The sequence below is a fragment of the Calliphora vicina genome, chromosome X (genome assembly GCF_958450345.1).
Source record: "Calliphora vicina chromosome X, idCalVici1.1, whole genome shotgun sequence".
NCBI classification, from domain to species: Eukaryota; Metazoa; Arthropoda; class Insecta; order Diptera; family Calliphoridae; genus Calliphora; species Calliphora vicina.
In genome coordinates this window covers 2,742,412-2,755,437 of record NC_088785.1, presented here as the reverse complement: position 1 = coordinate 2,755,437, position 13,026 = coordinate 2,742,412, and the positions used below count along the sequence as shown (strand labels likewise).

The following is a 13,026-nucleotide window of genomic DNA, read 5'->3' as shown; positions in this document are numbered from 1 at the left end:
AAACAAGATTGCGCCATGGATCTCTTAAAAAAATTCTCTTAAGCTCAGTGACGTCAACATTCACCTAAACTGATTGTATTATATGAAAATTGTATGTGATTTATAATGGAAAAGTCAATAATTATGTTTAAAAGTTATTTATGTTTAAAAAAAAAATATTGATGTTCACCAATATTGATGAAACATATGTACATTAGAGTGACAATCAGTTGTATGGAAAAAAAATTTTGTTAAAATTTTTAAGAGTGCCGGGTGGAATATTATGACACTAGGCCTAAATGTTAAGTGCTGAAAATTTGAGCCAAATCGGGCAACGATTTAAAAATTTGACCTTTGACCTTCACGATTCAAAGGTTATCGTTTTCCGATTTTAGTAAAACTTTCAGAACATATTTAGAATTACAAGGACTATAATATTATTAATAGGTTTTACTTAAAATTTATAACAGTAAGGAAATTGGACTCATTCGCCTAAATATGGACAAAAAATTAGTTTTTTCTTGAAAAACGTAAAATTTAAATCGCAGGTACGGAAAAACTGTAAGAGGTATTGACATAATTTTTTCACATTTTTATTCCCTATTTTGATCTCAATAAACCCCAATGTGATGATCGAAAAAATCTGAAATTTGTTTAACAAAATTTTTAAAAATTTGAAAATGGAGTTTTGAAACAGCCTTTAAAAAAATTATTTTTTTGGCCATACCTGCTAATAGGTTAACGGTATCCTACGAAGACAAAAACTCATATACAAGTAAATATGGACATATTTTAAGTAAAAATGAGCTTTTATTTTAATTTTTCTCGAAATATCTTAATTTTTTTCCTAAATTTTTTGTTCAAGTGGCCTGAAACACGTTAATGGTCTGGCGAATTTGTAATAACTTTAAATTTTTTTAATCAAATTTGGTCATTTATATCTCATTACAACGATAATTACGTACATATTTCGATTCTTTTGCATTCAATTGCAAAAGTATTTATTTAGTAGCAAATTTTTTTCAAAAACTGAAAAATTTGCATTTTTCTCTAATTTTGGCGATAATACAGTTTTTGCATCACATTTATAGCTTTTGCTGAATTTTAATACCAAACTCCTTAGAAGAATTTGGTTGTGTATTTTGGACGTGGTTTTGTATTTAGGACAGACAGACGGTCATATGTACATAAATAGATAGTTTGATAGTTCCGCTGGAATCACCTAGCTTTCTATCCCCGCTGGCCGTTTTTAATATTAAATCTTCAACAAAAAAAACAGTGCAAACTACAAATAATTGATTTTTATTTGTTTGTTTTTAATATTTTTCATATAAAAACTTATAAATTATTTATTTTTTAATTGTTTGTTTTTTATATTTTTTGACATTTTCAATCTCTTGACAAATAACAAATATTGTCTTTGTTGTATTTGTTGCCGAGACGCTCTCACCTGATTAATACGCCTTGATGCAGTGATGTTAACTTTTTAATTTCGATTACCGTACAGACCTAAAAAAATTATCGTTTTTAAGTAAAATTACCGTATCCAAAGTTTTGTACAAAAATAATAATATTTTCTTACTGAAACAGGTTCAATATATCGAGGGCCTATATTCAAAACACTATCTTAAAATATACAACTTTTCAGGAAAGCCAAAAAACAGTTTTTTTCGCGTATTACTTGAGTTATAAAAATTCGGTATGCTACAATTATTATTTTAAAGCAACTACTAAATCTCATAAAAATTGGTTTTTAAAATTTTGCATTATATTCATTGTGTATGTATAAAAATGATAAGAAAGAGGATTTTGCATTTTAATAGAATTAAATTATTTTGATTTAATTTATGCTATCTGTCAGTTTTTAACGTGATTTATTTAAGATATAGACACTTTTTTAAGCAAACTCCAACTTTAGCTTTTAATTTTTATGTCATGGAAATTATATTTTCCAAAAACAAAAAGGTAAAATATTTCCATGGTAATTCATTTTTTTAAATGATTGATAAATGTAAAATTCATGTTCAGCATTCAAAAATTAGTAAGACATGAATTGCAAGAAATTATTCCAAAAAAATATTTGAAAAGATATTGTTTTTGCTCATGAGAAAAGAAAGAGTAAGAACAATATTGAAACATTCTGATAAAAAACGTTTAACAAACGTTTGGTAACTGATTTACTCATTATAATAGAGAACACAGTACAAAAAAAAAACGGATAAAAAATACGTTTCTCTATATGTTTTGTACTCAAATGTACGATAAATTAAATAATGCAGATGAGTGAAAAGCTAATCGTTTCGCTTTCTCTCTTTGTCACTTGAAAAGTTTTTGTTTTGTTTTTGCTCATGTACAATACAATATAAAAATTTTAATTTGTTTTGTACATTTTGCAAACGATTGCGAAATGTTTTGCTTGTTTTCATACTCTGTTTTTAATGATTGCATTTGATTTGATTCCAAAAAATTTTTCCAATCCGTTTTTAATACTAATTTGTATGTTGAAATATCCATACTTGAAAGACTTGCGATTACTTTACCGTATAATATGTATATCATATGTAGACACATTATGGAAATATAACTTTTGGTAAATAATTCTTAAATATTTAAACTTTTTAAAATTACCGTACAAATGTAGAAATTACCTGCCTACCGTACGGTCTAAATTACCGTACGGTTAACATCACTGCCTTGATGAAATATAAACACCCAACTAGAGAGAGTTGTTTATAATGAGTTCTCATATGAGTACAAACACATAACAACAACATTCTACAATGTAGAATCTACATTGTGAAATGAGAATTACAAATCAAACACAAGAACCAAGGCGAATCTATAGAAGGTGACGACAGAACTACAACAAATACAACATATACAAAAACAACATGTACTTTGTTTTTGTAGAAAGATAAGTGAACTGTCAAAGTTGCCTGTGGTTGTTTTTGCTTTTGGGTTTGTTGTATTTTTCGCCACAACAAACACAAGTGAATTGACAGTTCACTTGTCTAAACAACTGAATAAAAAAAATAATCAGCTGTTCTTCTGTCGTCACCTTCTATAGATTCGCCTTGCACAAGAACAATGTATATTAATTATTAGGTAGTGTCAGGGCACACTTAGAAAGGTGACTGCATCACTACAACAATACAAAAACAACAGGTACTTTGTTTTTGTTAAAAAGTAGGTGAACTGTCAAAGTTGTCTGTTGTTGTTTTTGCTTTTGGGTTTGTTGTATTTTTCGCCACAACAACCACGAGTGAATTGATAAAACTGAATAAAAAAAATAATCAGCTGTTTCATCGCAGTCACCTTTCTAAATGTGCCCTGGGGCCTATTTCACTAAGCTACAAGTTCACAATTACAAGTGTTTTTGCCTGTAAAATTGTGAACTTGTGAATAATTGTGTTTCATCAAAATACAATTACAAGTTTGTAGCTACAAGTGAATTTTACAAGTCACAAGTCTACAAGTCATACTTCTACAAGTGGTTTTGTTTCACAAAACTAAATTTGCACTTGTAAACTTGTAGAATTGTAGAAAAAAAACTTAGGGTCGACGGAGACCCTCTGAAAAATTTTTACAAGTTACAAGTGAATTATAAATTGAAATAAAATTTGATTTTTAACTATTTTTTAATAAAAATGAGTTCAAATAAACACAAAATCCAAAAATTTTAATATTAATTAGCATATGGTATATAATATAGAAAGTCGTGTTTTTTTTAAGTAGAATTTTTTTTGCTAAATATGATATATGTATGAGTGGACTATTTATCGAAATAATCGAAAATCTGGGCTTATAAAAAACACGATTAGGGCCTTTCTATATTAAAGTAACGATTTATTTTGTTTATTTTTAAATAGGTTTCATATATACAAAAGTTATGCCACCTAATTTTAAGGCGATTGATGTAGGGTGTCATATGGTCGGGCTTCAACGACTATACTTTCTTACTTGTTTTTTTTTGCTTTTGGGAATAGCCACTTTGGAAATCTAAACATATATAGATAATTCTAAATTAGTACCCAAAATTGCAAAAGTATTTATTTTTATCAGTCCCCGCACATGTTCCTATAGATTGGATATAAACAAGTAAGAGAGCTATATTCGGCTATGCCGAATCGTATGTACCCTTCACCAAATTATACTTCAAAATACAAATTTGAAATATTTTTAAGTAAACAAAATTTTTTGTTTTTTTTTAATTTTTTGGAGAAAAATATTTTTCGAATTTTTTTTTTAAATTTTAAAATTTGTTTGTTTTTTAAATTTTAAAAAAAAAATTTTGTTTTTTAAATTTTAACAAAATTTTTTTGTTTTTTAATTTTTTTTTTGTTGAAAAAAAAAAATTCGGATTAAAAAATATTTTTTATATAAGAAATGTTATTGAAATATGTTATATTGCGTTTTTATAGGATATTTTAGCATTTTGAGTAATAATAAATAAGAATTGTAAAATTAATATCACAATACAAGGCGTATTTAACAAGGTGACAGCAGTAGCGAATTGAAATAAATACAGGCGAATTCACTTATTTTTTATATATAGAGTTTGACATACGGGCGAATATTTTTTATATATGTAGTTTGACATTTGTGCGTGCTATTTCTATAATCAGCTGTGCTGCCGATGGCACCTTATTAAATGCACCTTGATCACAATATATGTACAAGAACTTGTAATTGTAGAAATTGTAGTTTACAAGTGCAAAAAGCTACAAGTGTTGTGAAATTTTTAATGAAACACAATTCGTCAGCACTTGTAAGAATTAGACTGGTAATTTTAACTTGTAAACTTGTAGAATTGTAGTTTAGTGAAATAGGCCCCTGATGTAGAATCTACATTGTGAAATGAGAATTACAAATCAAAAACAAGGTCAAGGCGTATTTAACAAGGTGACAGCAGTAGCGAATTGAAATAAATACAGGCGAATTCACTTATTTTTTATATATAGAGTTTGACATACGGGCGTACGGGCGAATATTTTTTATATATGTAGTATGACATTTGTGCGAGCTATTTCTATAATCAGCTGTGCTGCCGATTGCACCTTATTAAATGCACCTTGAACAAGGTATATTAATTATTAGGTAGTGTCATCGGCGAATTCAGAATACCGAGCGAATTGGTTATATTTTTTTTATATGTAGTTTGACATTGTGCCTGCACTTGAAGGCGAATTGGCTGCCAGGGAAAAATGTCAAAAACAGCTCACAAATAAATCAAAGCGAATTTTTGTTAAACAAAAAATGTTTATAAATTTGAATCTGTTTGTAATTTAATTTTATGTTTTTAAAAATAAAACTAATTTCGTGTAGTATTATTATTGGTTTTAAAACATAAACGAATTTAACAGCAAAACAAAGTTTGACATTTACAAAATGTAAACAAAGTTTGACATTTATAATGCACTACGGCGAAAAATGAACATAGTAGCAAAAAACGATCAGCGTCTGATAACACTACCTTATAATTAATATACCAAGGCGTATTTAACAAGGTGACAGCAGTGGCGAATTGAAATAAATACAGGCGAATTCACTTATTTTTTATATATAGAGTTTGACATACGGACGTACGGGCGAATATTTTTTTTAGTTTGACATTGTGCGTGCTATTTCTATAATCAGCTGTGCTGCCGATGGCACCTTATTAAATGCACCTTGTAATATATCTTGCACACGAATGCATAATATCAAAGTAAATTAATAAAGTAGACTCAGTAGAACAGCTGACTATTTTTTTTACTTTGGTCTGAACTGTCAATTCACTTGTGGTTGTTGTGGCGAAAAATACAACAAGCCCAAAAGCAAAAACAACAACAGGCAACTTTGACAGCTCAGACCTTAAACCAAAAACAAAATTGCTTGTGGTTTTTGTAAATGTTGTATTTGTTGTAGTACTGTCGCTACTTTATTAATTTACTTTGCATAATATGTATCAAGGCGAATCTATAGAAGGTGACGACAGAAGAACAGCTGATTATTTTTTTTATTCAGTTGTTTAGACAAGTGAACTGTCAATTCACTTGTGTTTGTTGTGGCGAAAAATACAACAAACCCAAAAGCAAAAACAACCACAGGCAACTTTGACAGTTCACTTATCTTTCTACAAAAACAAAGTACATGTTGTTTTTGTATATGTTGTATTTGTTGTAGTTCTGTCGTCACCTTCTATAGATTCGCCTTGATATGTATGGATTTGAGTGCGTTTCGTTTAGTTTTATTATTTTTGTTGTTGTTATTTTTTTCAACATAGAATTGTGCAAGACTTGTTTTGTTTATTTGGTTAGTTTTCACTGAGCAGTCGTAGTGTAAATACATATGATTGTCTGGTTTTATGATTTTCTTCATATTGTTGGTATATGAAGTGTTTTGCATGTGTAAAGACGTATATATTTATAAATATATTTGTTTGTTTGTTGTTTTTTTTTTTCAATACACAAACCTTTATCACTGTAGGTCTTGTATTTATTATTTATATTAAGGTACACTTTGGTGAAGGGTATATAAGATTCGGCGCAGCTGAATATAGCTCTGTTACTTGTTTTTTCATAATCTTCACTAATTAAACCGTTCTTTATTTTATCTCTCATTCTTCAAACTTGTATGAAAAATGTGTGGCGAAAACAGTAAATAATTTTCAATTGGGGACGATAATGCACAAACTAGTAGATGAAATTTTAAATCAGAAAACAGCTTTGTTGGATCCGCTGAATAGCTTACAAATGATTTATTTACTTTTTTACTTTGTGCAAAGTTATTATAAGATATTTAAACAAAATAAAATATAATTGACTGCAATAGTCTTCCTTAGGACTTAAGCCAATATGTTTCTAATTAAAAACTTTTTAAATAAGATAGTTAGGAAGGTAGGATTTCACGTATACATACAGTTCTATGAACAGAAAAATGTAACATACATATATAACTCAAATCTTTCTTAAGTCGACTTAGGATGTAATTGCTTATGACCACAGAATTAATAATACAATAATCTCGAGTTATTCTACCCGTTACTTTTATTTTTGCAAAAAAAAAAACCTATATTTTTCCAAAATATGGTAACATTTCTAAGAAAATTAACACCTTATAAAGTGTGCGTAGCAAAGTCAGCTATCTCCACTGGATATTGCTGTCTTTGTTTCAATTGTCAGATTTTGATCATATACATATATTGATTAGATGAAAACGAATCTGGTACTGCCATATCGATTGAAAGCAAGCATTCAACAAATATAACAAGTTTGTGAAAAAAGTGGAGATTGCTGCCTCTGTTTCCACACCCCTCATATATACTCATTGTAAATTTGATGAAAAGAAGACTCAATATAGAGTTTACTTACTTTTAATGTGTTTAATTACACAGGTCAACAGCAAAAAAGGCTTCACTAACCACTATACCACTAAGTACAAAAATGTTAAAATTTTTTAATTCTATGGATAGATTTTTTTAAAAAATGTTTTCTTAAAATGATGAATTTTGTTAGATGTTTCTCCACATAATTTATGATAACTCAAAAAGGGTTAGACCAATATTATTTAAGTAAACTTAAAGAAGTTCAAATTTACATAGCCTTTAATCTGCTCAGTAGTTTCTGAGTTATAATACCAAATTGAAGCAAAAAATATATTTTTACATGAAAATAGCAAATTTTTGTGTGTTAAGAAGTTAAAATGGAAAATGTAAAATATAAAACATAAATATGAATTTAGGAATGAATTTGAAAAAAAGAATGTTCAATAATAAATGTAAGAACTTTCACTCCAAAAAAGTTTTTTTAATCATTTATTTACATGATAGGCTTTTTTTTAGCGAAGCCGCCTGCCGCGTTCTATAGAGAAGAAAGTCCCTAAGAGCGGCCACAGGCCTCCACGTAGAAAATTATTTTTTCAAAGACAATTTTTCTTCCAGAAAAAAAGGTTTTTCTTATTGGCGGCCTGTGGCCGCTCTTAGAGGCATTCTCCTCCATGGAACGCGACAGGCTGCTTCGCTATATGAAGCTTTCTAATATGAAAATATAAACTGTTACTAGGATCTTGATTTGTTCCAAAAATTTTATAAAAATGAGTTTATCTGAAAAAAAAATTTGGACATTATGACACCTTCAAAAGTGTCATTGACGTAGATAGGGGGGTGCTGGGGTGGGCAAAACCACCCCAGATAAAAATTTGGAAAGTTGCAGAAAGATTTTTTTGGTTTTTTAGATTGTTCCGTTAAGAGATTCCTGTGCCCTAGAACATTAATCATGGGGTTTTTGGAACCCAAAAAGTTAAAAAATATTCCAATGCCAATCGTACAACGGAGCACATGTAATGTTTGATTTTTACAAGCTAAAATAAGGGAGTAAAATCCGCAAGCCATTTTGGTTCATTGTTTATCCGACAGGCTAAACTTAGTTATTGTGGATTCGTGTTCACACATATCATCAGCGCAAACATTCTTATCATAGAGGAATTATGCATTAATATTAGTTCTGCTAATTGCGAAAGAAGTTTCTCAGCTATGCGTAGAATAAAACAACGGTTACGTAGTGCAATGCTTCAGGAACGATTTTCAAATTTAGCAGTTTTTTTTTCAATTCAATTCTTTATTTATAAAATTATTTGTACAAAGGCGTATATATATATATTAGAGTTAATTTCAAAAATTTGATTTGCGGGTATCATAATTTTTCTGAAGGTTTTTGCGTAAATAAAAATAATGGCGTCCTTTTTTGGAAAGTTTTCACTACTTGTGGTGGTTCAACGCATCTAAAGACGTGGATTTTGAGCACATTTTTCTATAGAGCAAAAACGGTTGAATATACTGCAAATATGATTTCACCAATGGATTCTGCATTATAAATTAATACAATTGATGTTTTTTGAATTCCTAAAAATAGTTCCACTAACTCATAATCTCTTTAAAAAAATAAAAAAAGAGGATTTTTGATTTTTTAAAAATGATTAAAATACATTTTAAGCTTATCAAAACGGTACCAATATTTCCTTTCTGTGGCAACCCGTTAAAAAGTTATGTGGCTTTAAAAATGTTTTGCTAAGGCAAACTAATAAACAAATTTCTAAACTTTTTTTACAAAATTTTATTTTCTTGTTAAATAAATAAATTTGATAAATAAATTTAAACAAAATATCCAAAAAATTCGTATCTATGTATGGGTTTCGTGGGCGGTGGGCGTGACCGATTTTATTGAAACTCGACATGCGTTCCTTTTTGGTTTCAATAAATGTATGTACCAAATTTCTAGACTGTTTATAATTTTAATTTCATATGGTTGTAGGTTGAAATTTTTAAACCAATGAGATTTTGGTAAAATTGGGAAAAATTCAAGAAACGCGATGTCCTTTAGTTCCGCTGATGTTGTAAATTCGTCATTCTTCCATTGAGATCTTAACTTATTGTAAGCTTTTCGGCACGCATCTTCGAATGAAAATTTGGTTGATATTTCTTCACCAGCAATTGCAGCAAGTTTCGCGGTTTTATCAGCAAGTTCATTAATAGGCAAACCCTCATGGGCAGGTGTCCATATTATGTCCACACAGGTTGCAAAAGAGGTGTCAATCTTTTTAATTATGTTTTCAACATGATAATTCATAGATGTGTTTTTCCTTAGAAGAAGGCAAGCATTTTTGAAAATTTGGTTGATATTTCTTCACCAGCAATTGCAGCAAGTTTCGCGGTTTTATCAGCAACTTCATTAATAGGCAAACCCTCATGGGTCTGTGTCCATATTATGTCCACACAGGTTGCAAAAGAGGTGTCAATCTTTTTAATTATGTTTTCAACATGATAATTCATAGATGTGTTTTTCCTTAGAAGAAGGCAAGCACTTTTGCTATCCGTAAAGATCGCCGATTTAGCAAAACCGTTTAGTATAATATAATCAATCGCCTTATCCAAGGCATGGAGTTGATGTTGTAAATTCGTCATTCTTCCATTGAGATCTTAACTTATTGTAAGCTTTTCGGCACGCATCTTTGAATGAAAATTTGGTTGATATTTCTTCACCAGCAATTGCAGCAAGTTTCGCGGTTTTATCAGCAAGTTCATTAATAGGCAAACCCTCATGGGCCTGTGTCCATATTATGTCCACACAGGTTGAAAAAGAGGTGTCAATCTTTTTAATTATGTTTTCAATAAGATAATTCATAGATGTGTTTTTCCTTAGAAGAAGGCAAGCATTTTTGCTATCCGTAAAGATCGCCGATTTAGCAAAACCGTTTAGTATAATATCATCAATCGCCTTATCCAAGGCATGGAGTTCCCCAGATAACGATGAGATATTGTCAGAAATTTTGAAAAGAAGATTTTCATCACTAGAAATATTGCAAACAGCACATCCAGTGCTCTCAGCGTCTATAGATACATCTGTTGCAATAATTTCAAATCCTTCACTCTGATATTGATTAATCTTTTCCTGATAAAGGCCTCTCATGATACTGTTTGGGGTCATTTTTTTCGAAAGAGCGAGTGTGTTTAAAATTACTTTAAGCTTACTAGAGGTGTTTGGTGAAGGGAATGAGGGGGTGTTGTCGAAAATGTTTTTGAAGTAATTATAAATTGTACCTAGACTGGATTTTGGAGTTGAAAAATTTCAGTTGTAAAAGCTCTTTGAAAGCAAGATATTTCGATCTTTGTTTCGAAAGAAGAATTAGAGAGTGGGCATAAATTTTAAATACATGAGTTAAGGGATCTAAACCTAGACATCTACGTAGCATGTGATTTTGGAAGGTAAGCATTTTTTTATCCAAGTATTTAGGGGTGTGAGCCATCGATGATCTAGCATATTCCGTTTATTATATTATATTCCAATTATTGTTAAATACCACTACATACTTTTCCATTTTGCCACAATGTAAAATTTTCATTTATTTTAGTTTTTTTCAACAAAATATTCTAAAACGCGCACTATTGCATTAGAAACTAAATTGTTGCATTATTTGCGGCAGCACTGCAAATTGCTTGCAAAAAAACATTTGTCGTAAATCAGTGCTGCCAAGTGATGCATTTTTGAACATTTGACGTTAATTATGCTGCAGTGATGCACAACTACTGCATTTACGAACGTACCCAGAATTTTATGAAATAGGAACAGTGTCAAATTTAATAATATTTACAGCTGTCTTCCTCTGGGTTGGAAATCGTTTTCTTACCAAAATAAATGGTTATTTGAATATGATTTCATTATTTCTACAGACCACATGATGTCATATGATTGTGAAAATATTGTTTTAGCATTAAATTTCAGCTCCCTTCTAACATAAACTAGTCATATCCCTACAAGAACAGTAACAGTCATTTGATGCATCATCTGATGGGTATTGCTGATGGGTTTATACATCAGTAGTTCCCATCATTTTATTAAGGGCATCGTGAAAAAGCTGATGTAAACTTTCGTGTACGTGTGATTCTTTTTCTCTTTCCAACTTGTGAACTTCGTGAACTAGTAAAACATATATCTGAACTGCTCACTCCGCAGTATTTTACTAATCAGTACTGATGTAAATAACGTCAGAGCTGACTAACCAGGGCTGATGAAAACATCGTCATAGCTGATTAATCAGCACTGATGTGAATATCGTCAGAGTTGACTAATCAGGACTGATGAAAACATCGTCATAGCTGATTAATCAGCACTGATCTAAATATCGTCATAGCTGACTAATCAGTGCTGATGTACAAACCAGTCTTAGCTGACTAATCAGTGCTGATGTACAAACCAGTCATAGCTGACTGGTACATCATTTATAAAAAAAAAGATTTTTGTTTTTAATTTGTTTAAATTAAAATTTAATTAAAAATTAATTAATTTAACTATGTTAATAACTATTTTGGCCTTTTTAGGCTTTTTATTGCAAATAAATTTAAAAAAAATCATTTTTGCTCTTTGTTTTTTTTTGAATAAATTTTTTGTTTTTGCCTGTGGTGGCTTTTGTCCACAGCCTTCCTCAAACCCCTCTCAAACTCGATGGAAGATTGCTTGGGAAAGACATCTGAAATTTAAAAAGTAAAATTAAACAAGTGTGTACCTAATAATTAATTCATAGGTAGGCCAAAATGATTACATACCTCTTAAAAGCTTATTGAAGAGTGTCAAATTCCCAAGCGCTTTCTTCTCCCACCGCCCTTCCCAATTAAATTTGTCCAGAAGTTCATCCGTCATCAGACTACGGATGACTTCGCTGACGTCTTCTGCCATTCCCTTTGTTTTAATCATAAACGTTTTCTGTAAGAAGAGAAATTTTGAATTTTTTAATTTAATTTTAAATTGAAGTTGCTTACTACTGCCATTGCGAAGTCCGTCGATTGAATTTTTTCCTCAATGCTATCAACTTCTTTCAAAGTTTTTAATGGAAGCATTGAGGCGACTTCGTTAAGGCCATGATCAACGGTTTCTCCCGTCATGCGGCACACCGACTGCTCTACCTTCCTTATGGATACCTTACATTCCATAAGGACTTTATTTTGAGCCACTGACTCAGCTTTATCCTGTAAAAGGTTTAGAAATAAATTAAAAAAGGGAATGTGGAAATGCTATACATATGTATATGTACTTACATTTGTCTCGCAACGATCTAAGCTTCGAGCAATATTTTCTTGGTTGGTGACAAGAGCGGCCTGCCCGTTGCTCAGGTACTCTTGGTTCACCATTATATTGGCTTGCTTTAACATAAAAAATACGATTAACACAAAAAAAGAAAGAGATTGTATTGAAGGTCATAACATTATACTTACATTCTCTTCGACTTTTTTGAGCCGGTCTTCGAGGACTTTCTGGCCTTCGAAAATGGCCTCCTGGCCTTTCAATATTCTTTCCAAAGTAGCAAGTATTCCTAAAATAAAATAAATAATTTTCGGTCAAGTACGGCTTATTAATTTAGTTAATTAACTTAATTAACCTTGGTTTTCTTCTGGCTCCTTTGGAAACGAATATCTAATTCGTGGTAATACAGACTGATTAGCTAAAAATGGAAGTAATGAATATAGGTTTACATTAACAAAGAATAAACATTTTAAAATACATATTTTCCATACCT

General features: G+C 30.4%; 1 long non-coding RNA gene across 1 annotated transcript; it reads right to left on the bottom strand.

The window, feature by feature from the left end:
- Positions 1-11,917: 11,917 nt before the first annotated feature.
- On the bottom strand, positions 11,918-12,216 carry LOC135962764 (uncharacterized). The gene is made up of 2 exons (XR_010576691.1): positions 12,059-12,216; positions 11,918-11,982 (listed from the first exon to the last, which is right to left on the bottom strand). It is a non-coding gene; the product is annotated as an uncharacterized LOC135962764 (long non-coding RNA).
- Between the last annotated feature and the right edge of the window lie 810 nt (positions 12,217-13,026).